The sequence below is a fragment of the Corvus cornix genome, chromosome 4 (assembly GCF_000738735.6).
Source record: "Corvus cornix cornix isolate S_Up_H32 chromosome 4, ASM73873v5, whole genome shotgun sequence".
Lineage (NCBI taxonomy): Eukaryota > Metazoa > Chordata > Aves > Passeriformes > Corvidae > Corvus > Corvus cornix.
In genome coordinates, this window is record NC_046334.1 from 33,297,096 (window position 1) to 33,319,120 (window position 22,025).

Consider the following 22,025-nt stretch of genomic DNA (forward strand, 5'->3'; position numbering starts at 1 on the left):
GCCAAAAAGCTTTCAGCTGCCAGTCAGGTGAGCCCCTGGTGACATGCAAAAACGTTCACCAAAGCCTGACCCACCACAACCACAGCTGCCAGCACCCCACCCCAAGCACTCCATCTACCACGCTTGCTCCCAACTGAAACCATGCTCTTTCTTCCCTTTCCCCACCCCTGGCCATGATGTAAGATGATATTGAATAACAAAATGTCTTGGCCATGCCCCCTCCCACTGAGCTGGATGAGAACCAGGACAAAAACATACAAATATGACAATAGGGACACAAGATGTTAGGAGGTTTCATGATGGGAGAATCTCATATCCCACTATGCAGCTAAAAGCACTCTCCCTTCTAACTGGAACTTGCATGTCAAGAACTGTCTCTGTGACAAACCAAAAATCACAGAAAATCAGACATCTCATTGTCAGGCATTTATGAGCATCATTACAGGATGATTCTTAAGACAGCAATTAAGTGATGCAGGGAAGGTCCTTCTACGTGCATGAGATCCTTCAGGAACAAGGAAGGAAAGGTACTACACAGCATTTTGAGAAAGAATTAGAAGAGGACAGGTCTTGTTATTCTATCCTTTACAGGAGGTGGTAATAAAGTCATAATCAAGGATTCTGTACTGATTTTAAATTAATGTAGAAAAAAAATCAAGATTGCCCAATCTCCTACAAGCATACAACCTGCTTTTTTGGCAGTAAGGAAGTTGACACCACCAGAGAAACAAACCAGATTATTTCTTTACTGGGCCCTTACTAGTCCCAACACAGTGTTTCAAAGCTACAGATTCATTGTATTTATGTGAACACTAAGTCACATAGAAGTAACCTTTCAAAAAAGACTCTTTACACTGAAATACAAAGAACCTTCAGAATCTATCAAAAAGGAGAAAGGAAACCATTCCACATGATAGATTTTAAGATTAAGAGAGTAAGCAAATGCCAGTGAAAAAAATCACATTGTAGATAGTGCTTTCTTCATTCACTCAGGTACAATTCAACACTTCCAGAATATAATTATAGAAATTCTCTCACTTTGTATTAGAAATGCAATCACAGATGTAAGAGTAAACATATTTTTATGCATGATGCTTTCCTGCATCACGCACCAAGAAAAAAAAGAAACCTGTAGGATCCGAAGACTTACTGTTATTCTTTGTTCCTGAAAGAAGTTTTTTGCAACCATCAAAGTAATACTGTATAATTGTAAGTGCAAGACAATAAAATGAGAAAAAAAAATAATCTATAGATATTCCCTTTCTGTATTTCTACAAATAACATTTCCTTAGACCATCTGTTCCTCTTTAGGTATAAAAGCTTCTAAAACAGATTAGGATATTAAACAGCCATGCTGCAGAAAAGTTTCCTGTTGCTAAGAAACAGGAAGTAAAATATCCAAGGTCAGCTGTTAATGAATTGATTCAGGCTGATAAAATTTTTGACCCAATTTGACATATTTCCTAAGGAATCAAATATACTGTTTGTTTAGGCTGGACTGTTTCCCTAAGCCATATTCTGCTTAGAATTTTTATATTTGCATGGTGATGATGAGTAAAAGTAAAATGGTGTTCAGTGAACAATGACAGAAATGTTGCTTTGGTTAGGCAAATCAACGGGGAGTAGAGAACTTTGAGAAATCGTTCTTGAGGAGTTAAAAAATTCATCACATTTTGTATAACTTTCATTTCTGGCAGCTTTTTCATTATACAGACTTCAGTTCTAGGTTTAAGTCAAAGGTCAGGGCTTCTAACACACCACTTCTTTCAATGGGCAAATTAAAGACAATGGTTTCACCGGAGGCACCACTTCTACAAGCATGAAATAAGGCATTATTCTCTTGCTACTCCCAGCTCATTGATTCAGCTGCACTCCCCCTTAGAAATTAAGAAATCCAAACCACCTCTATACAAAATAAAATCCAAATAAAGTATTAATATAGTGAAATTACTGCACAGCCTCCAGTTGTGTCACTGCAAAAAGAGCACACAGAACAAGCCACAGGTTTGCTACATAAACATTTAGAGAAAGACATCTTAAAACACATTGAGTATGTCTACAACCCAGTATCATTATCCATGAAGTTTAATGAATATGAGGTTTTTTCCCCAAAAGCCAAAACAAAACAAAAAGTCATCTTTACTTTTGAGGCTTCCAATGAAGATTAGAGAACAAGATAAGGAAAGTTTGGAGGTTTGTTTTAAAAGCATTGCTCTTCCCTGGCAAAGCTGTAGGGACACATGGAAGCAATCAGGTACTTTGCTGTTTCTCCTTCTACTCTCCTTACAAGTCTGCATAGCTCTTATCAAGTACCACATCCAAGAATTTCCCCCCTCCACTCTAGGGTGGTAATTACTCTGCATACAAGGCCCTGGAAAACAATACCTTTCCAGGCACAAAAAGTACTATGTTACAGTCTACTAAACATTAAAAAAAGATACAAACCAAACAATATGTAAATAGCAACACATCCTACAAATAACCTAAACAAAACTGCTGGACAGTTGAGCCTGTTTGTCCCCTGTGCAGTCTTTCCCACTGGTTTGCTGCATATGCTCCAACATACAGCAAATATAAGGCACACTCAAGTACAGAACTACAAATGTTTATCTTGATGCCTACAATTCTCAGCCTGAAAAGGCACTTCCCAAAACTATAGCATGTACCACATGGGTATTCCTCTGGCTTGCAAAATACCTCTTGCTTACCAAGCCTGTACCTGACGTAACTGCCTGAACTCTATAAAAACAGTTTCCTCTTGCTGCCTCCTTTTTGTTCTCTGTAATTTCTACTTATTGTCTCCCCTGAGGGTAACAGCAGTGATAACACACCTTTTCAGAAAAAAAGGGAGCCCAACAGTGATAATGCCACACATCAGCGCTGAAATAGCCAAGGAGAAAAAAGGTCAAACTGCTTCCTGCACTTCCAAGGTTTCTTAATGACACCAAAAGATGCTGGTACCTTTAGGGATCCTGTATACCCATTCAAAAATGCTCATATTAAAAATAATTGTTATTAATTTACTATTATTTATAATGTTTACATATCTATATATGATAAAAACAGAACTATTTATATTTAAAAGAAATTGTCTAATTAATACATGATACTCAGTAATAAACACTGTCCAGTATTTTTCCTTCCCCTTTGACCCATTCTTCACTTATGGTTTAAATTTTAGTACTCTGGTGATACAGAAGATTTTTCTAAATTCTAAATTAGTTCAAGATGTTTCTTCCTTTGACACCTTCTAACGCTTCCAACAGTTCTCATGTTGACAAGGAAATTGAAGGCTGTTCCAGTCTATGACTAGACAGTGATTTCATTTCAGAATGAAACTGGTAAAAGTTACTTCAGCAAAATTCTACATCAGATCTTATAAAAGGGGAAGATAACTAATTTGAAAATATCCCACTCATGCTCATCCTTCCAGAGATTTCATTCACTCCCAATCTCAAACTCACCTACACACAAGTGACACATCTGTCCAAGTGGTCTTGCCAGGATCACCTCTACATGACAAAAAGGACAAGAGGCACCAGCTACCAAATCCTCCCTATGTTTCTGGGTTTCTCAACTGGCAACAATAAACTACTTCTTGGACAGACCTTCATAGCTTTTAGGAGCCAGGGGTGGGGTGGTCCTCCACACTACAACCTTACTTATCTCAGTCTCCATAAATCTTAAGCCAGGCTGTTTTTCCTCATTTGTTGGGCCAGTAGGAAAAGTATTAGTACACATAATAAGCTTTCACTGACAAATCATCTGCTCTTTCAGAGAGCAGGCATCCTGGTCTTGACATAAGCATTCCTCAGTCTTACCCCTGACAATGGTGTCCTGGGAGCTGCATTCTTGAAGAGCTGTTCTTCATTATCACAGGCCTTTCTTTTAACCTTTCTGCTGTTTCTGGTGGTTAAACACACCGTTTCTACCGCATTCATACCAACCCTAATATTTCTATTACAGGTCTCTAGAAAAGGTTGACAAAGGTAAACCAAGTCGTCACAAGCAGCCCCAAATGTTATTCCTGGAAATCACACCAAGGAAGCCAAAAGCTGATGACTATCGAGCATCTGGACAATGCTCTCAGGCACATGGTGTGATTCTTGGGGGTGTCCCATGCAGGGCCAGGAGTTGGCTTTGTTTAAATTCTGTTTTCTAGATGTCCATCTGCAAAGACCATTCCCCACTACCTCATAAATCATAGGTTTTAGTCTTTCATTATGATGATATACCATATGGGAAGGTTTCCAAGGCATAATTAAATTCCAACAAACAGTATCTTTATGGATAACAGTTTACATTTTTCCTCATAAAGAATACTTTTACTTCCTGCCTTTACAGCATTTGTCTCCTCTGTCTTCATTTTGGCCATGAACCAGAGAGCACACTGTGTGCTCAGAACTTTCCACAATACCAATACAGATATGCAGGTAGGGAATTCTTTTCCCTAAAGAAAATGTTTTTGGCATCTATGCAACAACTGTTTAACAACTACACATTCTTCTAACAGCTAAGAAGCTTCACACTTCATGCTTTCCACTGAGAACACAAGTTCTCAACAAATACAATTCTCTACTATACAGTACGTAAACTTAAAAAATTAGGAAAGATGACTTACTATGAAGGAAGAGTCTTCTAAGCCAAAGTAACTGGAAAAAGATGAAATAGAGAGTGAAGGCAAAAGGAGGTATGTCTCAATGAACATCAAATTGATTCCAAAATCCTCTTGTAAGTAAATAAATGCTGATGTGCAGAAAGGGGATTAGACCACTAGCTCTAGTTAGGCCTTTCAAAAAAGCTCTAAGTTAACCACTTGTTATTCCGTTATTTACAAGGTATGGTGCCAATCAAACAATTTCCAACCTAAACGTAAAACTATTCAAGGCATTCTTCTTGTTACAGAATATTCCCTAATGGGATGCAAGCAATGTTTCCTGGCAGAAATGTTCACAATTGCCAAATGTTTCACTACCTGAAATGGCCTCTTATTTCCAAGTACTTGCAGTACCTGGCAATTCCACAATCCTTATACCGTTTGTCACAGGACAAAACAGAAAGGCTAAGCTTAAAATGTGGACTCAAAGCCAGAGAAAATGGCTTGATTTGTAACAGTTTGAATATTACGCCAAAAATTAGTAACTTAGTTCAACTTGAACACTGTCAAAACCAGATCCTGCTTAACATTGTAATAATGAGAGCTGTGGCAGAATATTCACTTTCTAGCATGATGAAGTTCAAGACAGGAAACATTCAAATCATGTCCTCTAAGAAGCATGGTGCTTGTGCCTGTTTATTCCAGACTCAAAGCTGAGATGTCTGTCTGGTGAGGATGCTACATTTGTCCACCAATAGAAAGAGTAACCACTTACAGCACTGACTGTGACTTTTACGCTCCCGTGGAGAATGACACCCTTGCCCAGTTCTTACTACTATCATATAATTTCTGTTATATGTGGTACTGATAAAGCAGCTATATGACAGGAGGGAAACCTCTCACCTAATCGAAAAAAATGGAAAATATGTTCTTTGTTGCTTCAGCATAAAAAGAAAAAATTGATCTACCATGAAGCTATTTTACATTTCTTGCCTATGAGAAAGACCAACCCTCTCAGGTCTAGTTGAGACCAACTACTTTCATTTCACCAGAAAAAAAAAAAAAAAAAAAAATTCATTATTTTCATGTTCACAACCAAAGAGGCTAGTACAAGTGAAGATAAGAACTTGTGGGTTTGTCTGTAATCCCACACCTACTTCTTAACAGTAAATTTATCAAGGCTATATCTGGATGTTTAATTCTTTTGGTTCTTTCAACCCATACAACTATTCAGATTTTGATGCTTCTCTGCAGTCTTCTCCTCATTGCCTGTCTGAGCAGGTGAACTTATAAAGAAATAGGTACGTATTGGGGGAAAGCTGTGGAAACAGCATTGACTTCTAACTCCATGTATCTCATCTCATTCTAGACACAAGCACAGAGGATAGGCCATGCCACTGTCACAGACTGAACAAACTTGATAACCATTTAAAATGCAAAAATGGAAGTGTAGCAACTGTGTCTGACAAGGAACCCTCACCTCTGCAAGGCAAAATGTTGCATTTAATCGCTATCTGATTTTATACTTGAAAGATGCATCTATTTCACTCAGATAAAGTCCTTGCTGGAACAGATATAGTCACAAATATTTTGATATGCCTGTCTACTCCTAGATTTTTACAGCTGGGAGAAAAATTTCAGCTGTTAAAGCAGCGATATTTCTGATCACAGCAATGGCTGAGGTTAACTTCAGTTTAGCACATGCCTCTCCAGTACACAAAACACATCTACATGGACAAGTACACACAAACTGCTTCAGAACCAGCACTAGCTGTGTTTTATCAGGCTTGTGAAAAGGAACCAACAAATTAAGTAACAGTTACAGTAACAGAGCTTTATATAGCTTCTGGACTGAAGGCAGAGCACAGACAGCTCTGAATATGGGGAGAAGAACAATGCGTTCAAGTAGCCAATTATTAAATAAGGTATAGATCTGAAAGATTTGACCCTGTTAAGAGAATGCACTCTTGGATGCTACTATAAACTGCATTTCTTCACCGGTTTCTGTTCCTCTTTCTTTTCCTCCCTACCTCCCTTCTTCTTTTTCCTCTGGAAGCCTTATCATTTGTCAATTTTTTTCTGGAGTTTGTTTGTTGGTTTTTTTTAAAACTCTTAAAAGAATTAATGGGATGAGAAAACAGCTTTCTGGGAGCTCTACCCAGGATGTTTCCTTGGCCATGAATAACTAACTAGTTTTGAAAACAGCATTGCTCTATTTCAGTTGCTGAGCAGGTGGTCTGTTAAATCTTAAAAGTTATGTCTGTTAGTTAAGTGTTCATGTAAATATTTCATTAAGCTTCCTGGCTTACAATAAGCATTGCTTAACACTATTTTATGCACCACACGCTGCAGAAATCATTCTACCAAGGGGGGAAAAAAGATGCGTGAGATGTGAATAACTGCAGTTGTGGGAGGGGAGGGTTAATATCAAAGGGAAAAAATATCATGAATTCTAAGTTGAATGTGCTTAATTAGGGAAGATACATCTTGTTTCAGCTCATCATCTTATAGCCTAGGCAAATAAGCTCACATCATCCCTATATTCTCTTTCTTACAATCTTATTCAATTTTTTCAAAAATCTTTCCTTAAAAAATTACTTTATAAGTAGCTTAAGAAAGTATAGGATACATTTTTCCAAAACACCTTACCATAAATGACTTTATTTCTATATATTTTGTTAACACAAAAGATTATTAATCTCTTTGTGCTGCAAAGCAATCAAGATAAAAAGTCTTAACCATGAGCAACTTTTAGCTGTTGAGATGTTAACAGTCACTCCATTTGAATTTCTGTGAAGTTAAGGGATCCCATCAGGTTCACTGTTGCTCTCCCAGAATACTACCACTTAAACACTACCAGAAGTTGCCTAGTTTCTCTGTCAATTTTGCAAGCGATCATCTGTTTTATTTCCTGGCATTCCCCTCTTGGCAAGTGATTTAAATCATCCTAAGATGCAAATAAAACACAGGATATTAATTATACTTTGAACAGCATTTTTATTCTCGTTTTTATTTTTTTGTTTATAACATTGACAAAGGAAACCCTTCCCTCAGAATTTTAATGATCATGTTCTCAGATGTCTGTTATTTTATTTGTTCCTTCATGAAATAAAGAAATTATCCTATTATTAGCCTAAAAAGCAACACTGTCACAATTCTTACTTGTTTGTCAGCACAGAAGAGTGTAATCCACTGGCCTTGCAATAACGAAGTTTTCTATACTTCAACAGTATTACTGTAGAGATGGTGAGGCATAAAGTTGTAATTTAGAGACCCAAAATAGGCTTCAATTCCTATTTAACTAAAGGTGAAATGGAAAAGTAATATCTGGAGAAAAGAAAAACGGGTTATTTTTTCCATTTCTAGTAAAGCATCTGCATTCTCTCTGTGCATTTAAAGTAATGCAGCAAGAACTGTGACGCTCGCACAAGGAATTACAGCCACAGTAACGCATGAAGCACCATTATGGACCTGCATAGCCAATACAGCAGCAAAGCATGGATAACTTTCCAGCTCTGCAATGACTGTTTCCAGGGAATAAAAGCAAAACTCATACAACTGCAGTCCTACACAGACCATAACACTACAGAGTAAAGCAGAAAGGGAACTGGAGAAAGCTTTGAACTACTAATATTACTACAGTAGTATTTAAGTAAGAAGATAGGTCTGAGGCGAATTAAAAGTGAGAGCAGAATTCTCTTTGATGAACCTCCTAAACAAAAATTATATATTACAATAAAACATCATTTCCTAAATAATGCTTAATATTGTTAAATACAGACAGGCTACCTGGCTCAGAAATATCTCCAGACACTAGCAGGTAGAGCTGGTACAGTCTCTACAGCAAGCAAGCACTAAAATTCCTTTGGCTTCAGAAGCAAACATCTAATTCTTCTACAGATTAGCTCCCGATTTTCAGATTGGGCACCCAGAAAATGAGAGAATGACACAATGAAAATGCACATCTGTAACTAAAAAAAATAATAAAAAATCTAAAAAAAAAATAGCTCCAGCTTCAAACAGGACCTATGTAGCTAAAGAAGGCATAAGACATATAAGCCATATCTCCAGGGTAACATTTAGCTGCCTAACTACCAAAACCACTTTTCCCCCATTGCGTATTCAGCATGCACTATAAAATGAGGTTAGAGCTCAACAGATAAAAACGTCATACAGCTCCGATTTATCCCCAGCACATCAGAATTTTGAGCAATAGTTCTACAGAAAGAGGACAGAAAAGTATGGAGAAAGGCATTACATGCAGCTGTAATACATACCCACAAACACCAAAGAAACCTGCAGAGTAACTGGGGTCTGCTGTAACAGCCAAAGTAGGCAATAGTGCCAAGGCATTACTACCCCTGTGATCAAGAGCTCAAATCGATGGGGCATTTTGTCTACATTGTTGTCACACTAGCACCTCAACCTGGCTTCAGCTGGACACACCTGCCTATCTGCCTTCACATCTCAAAATCACACAAGCAGTATTGTTCTTGTTAACTAGCTCCTTGTCATCCTCTCTCATTAGTATTCACATCTGAATCACATCCTACCAGATTAATTCTTATTTTATTTTTTAGGATGTCACTTTTCTAGCCTAGACTCTGAGTATCACCTCCCCATTGCACAGTCTGATTCCTCAGGTTTCAAGCATTCATCTCCTCATGATTTTTGCTCCCTTCCCTATCACTTTCTCCTCCTTGTTTTTTTTCCTCAGGACTTTTACTTCTAAGCAGCTTTCTCTCCCAGAGCTCCTGGGCAGCAGGCAGCATCAGTTTGTCTGCTCACATCCTCATCTCCCACAGCCCAAATGACTCACATTTGTGATTTCAGAGTAATCCTCCTTTGGCCCAGCCATGAAATGTTACAGAGGCTTTAGCCAATAAAGTCTAAGTCTTCTGAGCATAAAAACAGGTGTTTTTGAGGTCTACTATTTTCCACGAGCAAATAAATCTTCTTAGGAAGGGGAGAAACTCTTTCCTTGAACAAGAATCAATCTATTTTATTTCAAGGCCCCTATACTGAAACATCAGCGTCTGAGAGTTTCAAAAAGTATTTGACAGTTATCTTCTGCCTGCCAGCTCAGCTCTCTAACCTTGCTAAAACCTTCAAAAATTTCTACTCAGAAGACTAGCAGACATCACACAGGGAGTTTAAAGCCCAACACAAGGCATAAGTAACAATGACCAACAACATATATCAAGAAGAGCTGACTTTAAATAGATGATTAGGGTAAAAGAAGGGTATTCATAATTTATCACATTACATTCTTCAACTATCATTTCAACTATCTATTTCAGAATTTTTACCTAAGAAAATTCCTTTCTAGTTTTTTAGCAATTTAAAATTTCTACATGTTGAAATCACCTCTTTAGGAAAAACGTTGTTATCTCCAAATTGTTTTCACTTTGTTGTAGTTGTTGAAACTGGTTGTTTCTGTTTGAAAAACCTTTCTCCATACCACCATGGACAGAGACACGCATCTGCTGTCAAATATATTTTCTATGATATTGGTGCATTCACTTTTTCTGAATGTTGTTTTAGGAAAATACTACAGAAAATAGTTTCCATGCTCCATGAATTTAGTTTCTTGCTCTGACAGGCATCTCATGATCTTTATGGAACCTTCTTCGGAAATCTCTGAGATGGTATTTTTTATGCAGTAAGATATGGCTAGATATAAAATTCCTTCAATTGAGAGGCTATTCTATTGATTAGAAATCCTACTTTAATTTCTAGAATAAATTTATACACAGCCAACAAGGTTATTTGCTCTGCTATCAGCATGGTCTTATTCCAGGTAATTCTTTCCTTGTGATTATCCCCACACATTTATAGAGTACTTACTCTATAAAATTCATCTTGCCAAAGAAGTCAAGCTTCCAAATAATGATACGATACAAGTCAGAAAAGGTTGACAGTGCATTTTGTTTCTTAAAAACAAAATTTATCTTATTTAGAGTTTAGCGATGAAAACAGCTATATAAGCACAGCTGAGGCAAAGGGGCCTTTGATCTGTCACACTTCCTTATAGTGGCACTCTCCTTGATAATAAATTCCTAGTACCTTTTCCTAATTTTCTTTTACCATTATGCACAGAAATATCCCTTCCTACAAAAGCAGTTTAAGAACTTGATTAACACTGACGTCAAAACCATAATCCTGCAGTTCCTTGGATTAGTTTCTCCCCCTTTAAAAAAAAGTACACTGCCCTGTTAATGCCTAATTAGCTAGCCGCCTCACTTCACAGCCAATCTGCATTCAAATTCCACCTTAATTTCCATTTCCATACTTCTATTCCTTTTCCTGTAGGCAACTGGAACCAGTTGGTGTAAAACACGGCACTCAAAGAAGTTTTTAGACAAACCTAGACTTTTAGTGTTTCCCATTCCCACTCCTAGAAACATCTCTGATGAACTTTGTGATCGTCCCCAATACCCTTAGCAGGGTCTAACTCAGCTTGACAGTTTCTCTGTGCAGGCTCCTGTCTTCAGTCCTAAGGCTCTGAAAAATGCAGTTGCAATGATGAACACAATCATTCTTTCATGAATTCAAGAGTATCTTAATGACAGCTTTTCAGAACACACATATGTTTAATCGTGGTTTAAAAAGAAGTAATTATAATGGTTACAGCCTTTAGAAGTAGTCTAAGCTCTGAAAGGCATATACAGAAACGCTGGTGGCGATTCTGGGAAAAAAAATTAGTTCTATTCCATTAGGTACAACATCGCCACAGGCAATCAAAAGGACTCCCTCAGTTTTTGTTTTGTAACAATTACCATTACCTAGATTCCTCACAGATGTTTAAGTAGTGTTGTAACCTGCGCTGTAGCTTATTACCACTGACTAGTCCTTTAGCTGAACAATAATCCCTTTCAAGTTTTAAAATAAAAATCTAACTTGACTAGATTTCACAGGTCATACATTACATTTAGTATTCCATAGCACAAAGACAAACAAGGAGGCAAGAATCACGTGCTCTGTAACAATTACATTTTTTTCATTCCTACATATTTAACAAAGAATTTTCATCACAATTTTAGTCTTTAAAATTCCCATAGCAAATAAAGATGGTTTTATATAGTTAAGACTATACAGTAACATCCCATTTGCATCCCAATAACAGAGCACAGAGAGACAGCAGCAAGTGGGGAAGTACAAATTATGCCTTGCCCATCTTCTTCCAGGCCCACTGCAAGAGCAATCAGCCCATTAAGGGATTCTCTCCACAAAGCCAGAGGACCACGGGGCAGCAGAATGACAGGCAGGAACACAAATTAGGGACTTGAAGGAAGGGAGGCCACACCCACACTCTTCCAGCACAGTCCCAAAGAGGACCTCAGTCACACTGTCCAGTTTTGAAATCCATCACAAGCGCCCACGGGTGCGGGATGTACCATGAGACGTAAGGAGGGACATTTGGGGATTGCACAGGACTTGCTACGGGATGTTTAGAGGGCAAACCAAAGGCAGAAACGGAGATGGATTTACAGGATTTGGGGAAGAACAAGCACAAGGTAACAGAGGAGTAAGTGGATAAAAAGGGCCAGTTGCATGCAAATATTTTGGTGGTTGGTTCACTTGCCTGTTTGCGCACTGCCCTGATTAGCATAGTCCGCCCTATCTGCTTATTAAACCCCTTCCAGCTCTTTTCTGGGTGAGTGGCTCTGCTCATTCTGCATGCGAGCACAGGGGCCTGACGACTGCCAGCCACCAGAGAGACTGGGGCAAGTGACTGAAAGTGTCAGCCTGAGCTGGGCCATGGGAACACCTGTCTGCAGTGCAGCACCTGGAGCAGGTGTGGGAGCACAGTCACTGTGTGAGTGTACTGAGAGGATGTGTTCTGCCTGGCTGCTGGCTGGAACTGGCGCATGGACCTGTGGCAGTCTCACCCCTCTCAGGCTGCAGAACTGGCCCAATGTTTTCCTCCAGCACAAGGGAAGAAAAGAGTTTTGAAAATTTAAACACAGCACGTGTTTGAAACAAGATTTTCTTTTCATGTTCCACACATAGTGATCATCATCCTTCATTCTGTATCTCGATTCTGTTCCTTTTTCCACTATTTTTCCACTCTGGGCATTTCATCCACTTCTATCAATCTTACCATAAATATTTTCTCTCCTCCTTTTTGCTTCTACCCAATACCATTACAGATTTTATCAGTTTGTTCTCCTTTAACTTGCTTAGGTCTTTTTCCATTTCCAAAAATCTTACCTTTGTCTTCCCCTCCACAAAATTCTTTTTATCCTTTCCTCTTTAAATTCCTCAACCACCCTTTCAGTAGGGATAAAAACTGCCCCTTACACATTCTATCACTTCCCTTCAGCATTCTTTCCGCTGGCCAAAATTCCTTCTTTGTAACATTGCCTTCCACTCTCTTTCAAAGCAAAACACATGCATTTGAAATCCTCTTGTTCATAGTTAAAAAAAACACAGCTATTTTCAAACACTTACTGACTGAACAGGGTTTGCATTAAGGTTTTTTCACAGGAGGACAGAATAGAATCAGCAGACTAGTACTATCAGTGCTGCTCAAAAGACACAAAAAGATGGGAAAAAGTTACTCACAAAGTGCAAAGGACTGTTCACATAACAAACTTACCAAGAAAACACTCAGGGGTTATCTACATCCTGTCTCCTCCTCCACTCTGTGTGGTTGCAGAAGAATAGAATTCAACAGAATTTAATTTCTCCGGCTTTGCTCTACCTTAAGTCGCCCACCTTGCCAACTTCAGCTTATCCATGTAAAATTGCAGAGTTGCATTCAGTTCTTCACTCTAGTAGGAGTTTATCAAAGAGCTTTTAACTTTTTGAAGCATTTTGCCTCCAGTAGACAGTCAGTCCCTTCCTCCCAGCTCCACGGAATACTGCCTCCCACTGGCTGTGAAGACCAGCATTTGAGAGGCATGTGGAGGTGGGATTAATTTGGCCTTTTTGCAGGTATGACACCTTCCAGCCAACACCTCATATCATCTGTTAGGACTTCCTCTAACCTAAGGTACTGAAGTTACTGTCTGATTTTCAAGGAGGTACTATATAAACAAGGAACTTCCACAGTAAACACTTTCAATCCTGTAGAGTTATGTTTATCAACTTTATGGAAAAGCATCTGTCTCCACAAAAACTCATACCCATCAGATGGCTCTTTAATGGCCATTTACCCACACAGAGAGCAAGCACAGACAAGGACAATTTGATAGTGACATTGCATAAAGAAATTTTCTACATGGCACTGAAATTATTAGTACTCACCAGAGAAACAACTCAGTCACATTAGCTGATCTGTGCTTGGCTGCACTTGGCAGACAGACCTTAAATAGAGAAGATCACACCACTGTGAGGAGATAGTGAACATCTTTGGAAGGGAGTTAGCACTCAGAAGCCATGCTGTCGGTTTCTCTCCAAAGTAGCAGCACAGACCCTCTGAGCCTAAAGCAGCAATGAGGTAAAGTAGCACATTATCCACCACAGGCCAGGAGGGCAACGTGCCTGCATTCATAGATTACACGGCAAGGACTGATGCCAGTTTCACACATTAGAACTGTTGAAGTACAAGGTCTTCCCTTGGGAACCATAATCATCTCTTTCTTATGATGACCCAAGATCAGGGAAGCATGATTAGATTTCATCCTGTTACACACTGCTTTGTTGCTAGCACGCTGGACTTTCACTGTGCAGCTTGCTTCTGAGCAAGGGTTTTTCCTTATTTCCTTACTCCAGTTGATGGCTGCCTCTGTACTCAGCCAACCCCGAAAATCAGAGATCTGGAGTTCACCCCATGTCCTTCTGCTACAGAAAAGGGTACCAACTGATGGTTTCCAGCAATACACCAGGATTAATGCTGCACTCCTTGTTATTCTCCCAGTCTCCTTTCATCACACTTACTAAGTCCTAAAATGCCTTACACAGAACAAAACTTTGACCATGTAGAATCATGGAATATCTTGAGTTGGAAGGGACCTGCAGGGATCATCAAGTCCAACTTCTGTTTCTGCACAGGATACCCCAAAAGTCACACCATGTGCCTGAGAGCACTGGCAGGCTTGGTGCTGCAACTGCTTTTCTGGGAAGCCTATTCCAGTCACCCCCTCGGTGAAAAAAAATCTTCTCCTAATATCCAAACTAAACCTCCCCTGACACAGCTGTATGCCATTCCTTCAGGCCCTGTCACTGGTCCCCAAAGAGAACAGATCAGTGCCTGACCCTCCCTCTACTTCCTGTAGTGAGGAAGTTTTAGAAAGCATGTAACACATGCATTCTGTCCTGACAGAAGACAGCTCCAAAAGTTCACTTCCCCACTGGCTAGAAATCTCATCATAGTCCCTATTTTATTACTACTTTAGCTCATGCCAAAATTTTGTCCCTTAGGTTAGGTATGTATTTAACTTGGCTCACGTTACACCAGTTTCACTTCTGAAGCAATGTATTAATAATTTGCTTCAGCTTTGAACTTTTCCTCCATGCTAAACAAGTTCCTTTGTTCCTTAATACCACTGGTACTTTTTTTTTCCTTCTGGGAAAGACTTCAGAGAAGATGACCTTGGGGAAGGGAGAGAGAAGCCTATCTCCTATGAGACCCACAGTCATCAGGCCATCACAATGTAAACTACACTCCATGGAGGCCAAGGAAGCTGCTCCCATGACTGCAAAGATGGCCTGGCTTTCCCTCACTGTGCTTCCGTTTGGAATGTCTTCTCTGCTTTAGAGAGCTAACAGGCAGAAACTGGACAACTGGGATTAGCAAGCTCCTGACCTCAAAGACATTTTCACTCAATGACCCAGCACAACCAAAACAACTCTGACATGCACAGAAGCTGCATTTCCTCACTGGCAGACCTAACCATACAATGCCACAATGATGACATTTGCACAAGTTCCTGCAGAACCATGATGCATTTCCCTTCTGCAGCATGTCCCCCCTACAGCTGTGTAACACAACGTGAAGTAAAAAATATAACGCAATGCAAGAGATCAGTTAATTATAATTCTTCTAGAGACATAAAAAAATAGAGAAACTGTTCCTATAAGAAAAACAGAAATCAGTCAGTGACCACTACCTCGTTTAAAGAACTTAATTTTGCAATGGAGATAAATAGGCAAGGCAGAATGTTGTTCCAAATGAAACAAGCCTCTGGTTTTTAGACTGTGAAATTCACCTGCTGAATAGATTAGAAGCAATTAAATTTTTCAGTGTTTCAAAGTACTTTGTACCCCACATTGCCCACTATTTTAATACAGTCAAATTGAATATAACATTTTTGAAGAAATCACATTTGACATTTAATTTTGTCTACCTGAAAGTCAGAGACCAAACTTGGATTTTAGTTGCTGGTGGGCAACTGTAGAAACAGTCCCAGTACATCATATTCTTCTTGACCTCCCAGACTTAAATTATGTGTTTTATTCTAATGAAACCTGAGGGTTTGGACTACCATTCTTTGTCTACAAAGCACAACCATGCTGCTACCAATGAAACAAAGTCAACTTGATATCATGCAGTTTGCCTTTGCAAAAATGCATGCAGTTGTGACCAAGATGAAGTTCTACCTCACCCCAAAGCATAAAGAGTTCAGCCAAGCCAGCACAGGGCAGCATCTAACAAGCTAGGGTTTCCCAGTGTGCTGTACTTCCCACCACCATTCCAAAGCAGGCATGTTCACATGCCAGAGGGATGGGTATAGATGGGTCAGTTCTGGAAGTCATTCTTGTGAAGCAATCTGGCAACAGACAAGCAAAGTTAATGGGAAAAAATCCAGGCAGGAATATTAGAACTGCTCCTCCACATGAGGTACTAGAAATGCTTTCAACACCTTGAAAGCAACACTCCTCATGAAAAAATATTCATTTTATAAGATTATAAAAGAGCCATAAATATAGTGTCATCTTCACTGTAAAATTAGAAACTTTGTTTCTCAATAGTCACATAGTCTGAAATTAACTTTACACCCATCCACAGCTCAGCACTGCCAAAGCCTCTCACAATACAGTACAAGACCTATTTTGTACACCTGTCCCAAAACCAATACCTGTGGCAGTACCTGTGGCAGTACAATCACCCAAAGCACCTTTAATGCCTCTGCATCCCAAAAATCATTCCATAGAAGAAAAGTTATAAGCAGTACGGAAATACCCAAAGGAGCAGTGAAATTACACTGAATAATACAATATTATCAAACTCCCTACTACTTCCAAATCATGCAACTCCAGTCAATGAGATTTAAGTTTCACTGTATGCCTGGTTGCCAATGAATTTGAAAAAAAAAAAAAAAAAAAAAGGCATTGAACCATCAAAATAGCACAGAAAACAAGGTAAAGGTGGCTTACCATTCCTTATTGCTTTAACTGTATCATTAAGTCTACTTTTTAAACAGGTGTTTATCCCTCTTTCCTGAAGTATCTGATATAAATTGCTGTATTATCACACCCCTGCCTGGAACAAAATCCCCTTTTCAATTACCAATGAATTGGAAAAATACTACCCAGCAGAAGAGAGATCCTTTTTCTGGCTTATGATCACTTGGTTCACTTTAAAGGAATGCACCTCATTAACCCTGATAATTAACAAGGTTATTCTCATCACATTAAAGGTTTAAGTTCCTCTATTAAGTCATTATTTGAATTTGCACTGCTATTAAGATGATGAGACTATTCTGGATTTAATTTCACATAACAAGATGTTTCTCTTTAAAGATCCTAATTTTTTTCAGGTCAAGACATATAATTGCATTGTCTTGTATGCTACATAGAATGAATTAGGTTGGAAGGGACATGGATCATCTAGTTCCAACCCCATGCCATGGGCAGGGACACAATTAGCACATCTATTGGATTAAGAAATGTATTACATAAATACAAAAAAAAAAAAAAAAAGAAATTTAAAAACTGGAAGGGGTAAGGCAGCAATGCAAACAGGCAGCAAAAACAGCAAACCAGCATCTGGCAGCAGCACGGCTGTGGCAGCAGAAACCAGAGAGAACTGAAAAAGGAGAAGAGGACCAAAATTACAAGGAGATGCATATAGCTTGGGACAGACTACCAGCAGATGTATCGACTCCTAGCTGGACTGTTCCAGTAAGACTCCACAGACTAAAGAGAAACTTCCAATTCCCACGATGTCCCTATGGCAGGGGGTTTGAAACTAGATGATCCATAAGATCCCTTCCAATCCAAATCATTCCATGCTTCCAGGTAGCAATACATATTCAGGGCATTTTTCTCTTAGATCATATGTGAGGACTGTCTAACCAATGAAGTCTCCTAAATATCTACTAAGTGCTTTAATTTTTGCACATAGGTATTCCTAGCATGTGAACTTGCTTCCCCCACAAAAGAAAAGCCAGTTGTCTAAGTCAGACAGTTATTCTGAGAATATTAAAAATTGCAGCAGCCACATATCAACATGCCACATCAAATATAAAAACACAGATGATAGTTTACCTCATCATCCATGCTGACATCATATTAGTTCATGTGCTCTGTAGTTAATAAACACTTGGGAAATCATAGTATGGAAGAATTAGTCACAATTACTTAGAGATTTGATTGTATTTCATTGGCAGCATACCTGACACCAGGGCATTCAAGCACCTTGAATGCAAATATCTAGTCATGGCCAACTAACACCACAGGTTTTGCAAAGAAGTTTTTTTGCACAGAATTCAGTCCTTATGAAATCATAATAACAGCAATATCCTTTAAATGTCAGAAAAGACAAGAGAACTTTCTGTCTTAACATGAGTATTATCACAGTGCTGACTGGGTCAAACAAACACGAAAGCAAACAAGTTCACAGAGCTAAGGTCAAGGTCAGCTGTCAGTCTACAGGAGAGTTTTGAGCACTGCTAGTTTGTCCATCCATGCACCTTAAAAGCTTTCATTCATTTAGCTGTGCATTTTACAGAACTTTATTTTTTGTATTTTAAAGCACCCATTGCTAAATTTTGTCACAAGTGCTTAGCAGTGTGCGACAAACATTAAAGACTTCCCATAAAGAGTGTCAAGAGTGCTGTGAAATATTCAGAATAAAGACACTGTAAGTCTTATCAGCATAACAACTCCCTCAGGAATTATCAATTTGCAAATCTCTCAAACCCCTAATAGGGTTTAAAATGTTGTTAAAAATATAGCAGGGTACCCATGAAAGAGCCATGTATTGCCCCGCCACTCCTTTTTTTTTTAAGTCTAATGCAAGTAACTGTTCTTCAGCAGAATGAAGTCTGAAGTATACACATGAGATTAACAGAGGACATAATGGAGGGCAATATTTAACCACCATGACAGATTTATGTACGTTTGGATGAGACTCCTGGACAATAATATTAGACAGCAGTAGAGTTTTCACCATTACTAGGAATCACCATCACTGTGTCTCTAATCATACTCTTGTACATTGTTTGAACATTGCGAAATCCACCTGAGTGCTTACAGGTTATCCACTTTATCCACATCTTTGTTAGTTAACGCATTCTAGTTTTCCTTCTCAAGTAGTGATTTTCCTATTGAAACCAATAACCCTTGAACAACAAACATGGGAGTTTCGTTGCCGTTCGTTAGTTTCCCTCCTCAGTCAAGATAAACACAGATAAACACAGCATGCGTCTTCTCACCCCCAAACCCAACAGAACTGGGGACAGAACCCCAAACAGAAGTGTTTGTTTTTCAACATGAAGCACAAAGACCTTGCTCATTTTTTCCTATTTTTTTTTTAAGCAAACATTGAAAACAACCAGAGTGGCTTTGGCATTGCTTTAATCAGTTTAAACTTAAAGACAGGAACTCTAATTAAAATCGGGAACTCTAGCTGTAAGAAACAGCTAATTAGCTCCCAACTTTTTAATGAAGTACTGTGGTGGAGTATATATTAGCTGTTCAGTATTAAAAAGGAAATGCTCTGCAAGATAAGCTCATTCTCTCAGGTAGTACATCAGTTTGTCTATTTACTTCAATCCATGCACTGTCAGAGGGATTTAAGAAAACACACAACAATAACTATCAGATTTATACATCTCCATACACACTAAGATAAATGAACTTTGTAGCATTTCGAACTGAGAAGTACAAGGCAGTTCATTACTTGTCTGCTAGGCAATGAAGACAATTTACATCACATTAAAGTATAAGGTTGTGCTTCCTTCTTGTCAATTCGTTCCTGGCCACAACTTGCAAATACAAGAAAGAAGAAGACGGGGAAGAAGTAAGAGAAGGCATTTGACGCTTGTGCTCTCAAGAAGTCCGGACAAAATGTATGGGATAGAGGAAAAGTGAGAACTGCCAGATTAAGAGGAACCTTGTCCAGATAGAGTCAGCAAGATACGCTGACAGCAGTGGGAACCTGAACAACTTCGTTCACATTTCCACAGCTTTTAGTGTCTCGTTTTGTGATGGCTGGTACTTCTATCCACCTTCCCACACACAGAGCATCAACTAAAAAAGAAATTACTTGAAACATGATTACAAACAAAGGCCACGTTCGCCTGCGTTCCCACGCCAGGGTTTTCTAACCTGGGTTCCCTCTTGTCGCGACATCCCACACTTACTCGGAAATCCCTGACCATTAAAGCGGCATTTACGGTGATGTTAAGCGAAGGAGGGTGTGAAGTCGCCCCTGAGGGACGAGGGTAGCCGGGGCCGCTGCCGTCCAAGCGCCAGCCCGACGGGGCTGACGGGAACCTTCGCCCCGTGCCCGCACCCGGCACCGGCCGAGGGGACGGCGGCAGCAGCACCAGCCCGCGCGGCTGCCCTGATGCGCTTCTCCCCCGAAAAACCCCAAAACAACACAAACAATACCAACAAACCAACCACGCAACCGAACAACCAAACCCCATCCGTACTCCTCCCGAACCAAAAAAAAAAAAAAAGGCAGAACCGGTACCCGCCGGGACCCCGCAGGTGCCGAGCCGAGCCGCCCCGCAGGTGCCGAGCCGCCGCCGCCCCCCGCGCACTCACCAGCGGCGGTCCGGGTGCCTCACGGAGCCGGGTGCCGGGGCGGCGGGTCCGGCCGCGCCCCCCGCCCCATCCCGCGCCCGCCCGCCGCGGCACCGCCGCCGCGCCACGCCCCCGCCACGCCCCATGACGTCACCCCCGCGGCCACGCCCACCGCGCGGGCAGCGCCGCGCCCCCGGCCCCGCTCCGCCCGCAGGGAAAGCGCCGCGGCGTGCGGAGCGGCCGCGCCGGGGGATTCGCCCCCTCCGCTCCGCTCCTCTCCCCTGCTTTCCGCTTTTGCCGTGAAACAGCCTAAAAAATCAATCTGTTGCAAGTACAGAAATCGTGCGTGGAATCCCCTGGCGAGGGGAGGCAGGGGGCTTATTTGCATATTTATTTCTCTCCGCATCAAAAACCGGAGTGGTCTCCTGGGTTCTCCCCTTCCTCTCGGAGGGTTGTGCAGAAATGGCATCCCTCAGCCTTTAGTTCGGCACGGAGAATGGGGCGGGGGACCGGAGGGGGCACAGGGCAACATGTATGTCCATTGCTTAGAATCCAGGTTGTGCCATGATTCTTATTTCACCTTCGAAAATGAGTCTGAGTTTGAACGGTTTAGACAGCTTAACAAACTAAGGTTCTGAGGCAGCGGTCCAGAGTGGGATTGCCAAAATAAAACAAAATTAAACATCCAGCTTAGACCAAATTTCCACAATACCTCTGCCATTTACCTATCTTGATACAGGCTTCATCACCAGAATAAACCATTCCAGGTTGATCTAAATAATGCCTCCATTTATTAAGAGACAGAAAGAGCAGAAAGAGGACATATGGACTTTTTTTTTTTTTCACTAGTTGAGCGCAATTGACATATCTAGAAATTAAAGAAAACATCAGTTTGAGCGCAGTGTGAAAGGAGTGGTAGTACAAGCCTCAGGCTTCTCCAGAGAGGTCCACTGTAAAGATTGAAGACCGCCAAGCCTTTCCATAAGGGCAGGTGTCTAAACAAAGCATCACCTTAATCATGATCAAAACATTAAGTAGATACCTCTGCATTATGGAGCTCACTCAAGCAGATTAAACTACTTTTTCTCTTTTTCTGGGTCATGGTGTATGACCTGAAGATGAAAACGTGAGAGGTTTTCTAAAGTTATATCTGCTTGTTATGTATTTCTTCTCCTTTTCTGATAAATAATTAAAAGGAAATAAAGCTGCTCAAAATTCTCTCACCTTCTGGCACTAGTTTAAAAATTCCCTTAATTCTCAGCTATACACAGGTACATTCACTCATTGTTGCAATCTTTATCTTGCCTTATTCATCTTTTTTTTTTTTTTTTTTTTTTTTTCTTATTGAGATCTCACCTATTCAGGCTTCTAACAGCTATTTCTTTACCCTGGAAATAAAATTGAAAATGGAGCTACAGCAGCCTCAATTATTGCAGCTTTGCCTCACCATTTTAACACACTTTCATGATTGCTCACCACATCAAAATACATCCCTTCCTCCCTT

At 40.0% G+C, this 22,025-nt stretch overlaps 1 protein-coding gene across 3 annotated transcripts in view; it reads right to left on the reverse strand.

The window, feature by feature from the left end:
• The window catches only part of MARCHF1 (membrane associated ring-CH-type finger 1), a 231,093-nt gene extending 210,468 nt beyond the window's left edge, over nt 1-20,625 (reverse strand). For all 3 annotated transcript variants that reach the window (XM_039550600.1, XM_039550598.1, XM_039550599.1), the window contains exon 1: nt 20,543-20,625. The gene's annotated coding sequence lies outside the window, so the exon portion shown is untranslated. The remainder of the gene's footprint in view (nt 1-20,542) is intronic.
• Nucleotides 20,626-22,025: the final 1,400 nt, after the last annotated feature.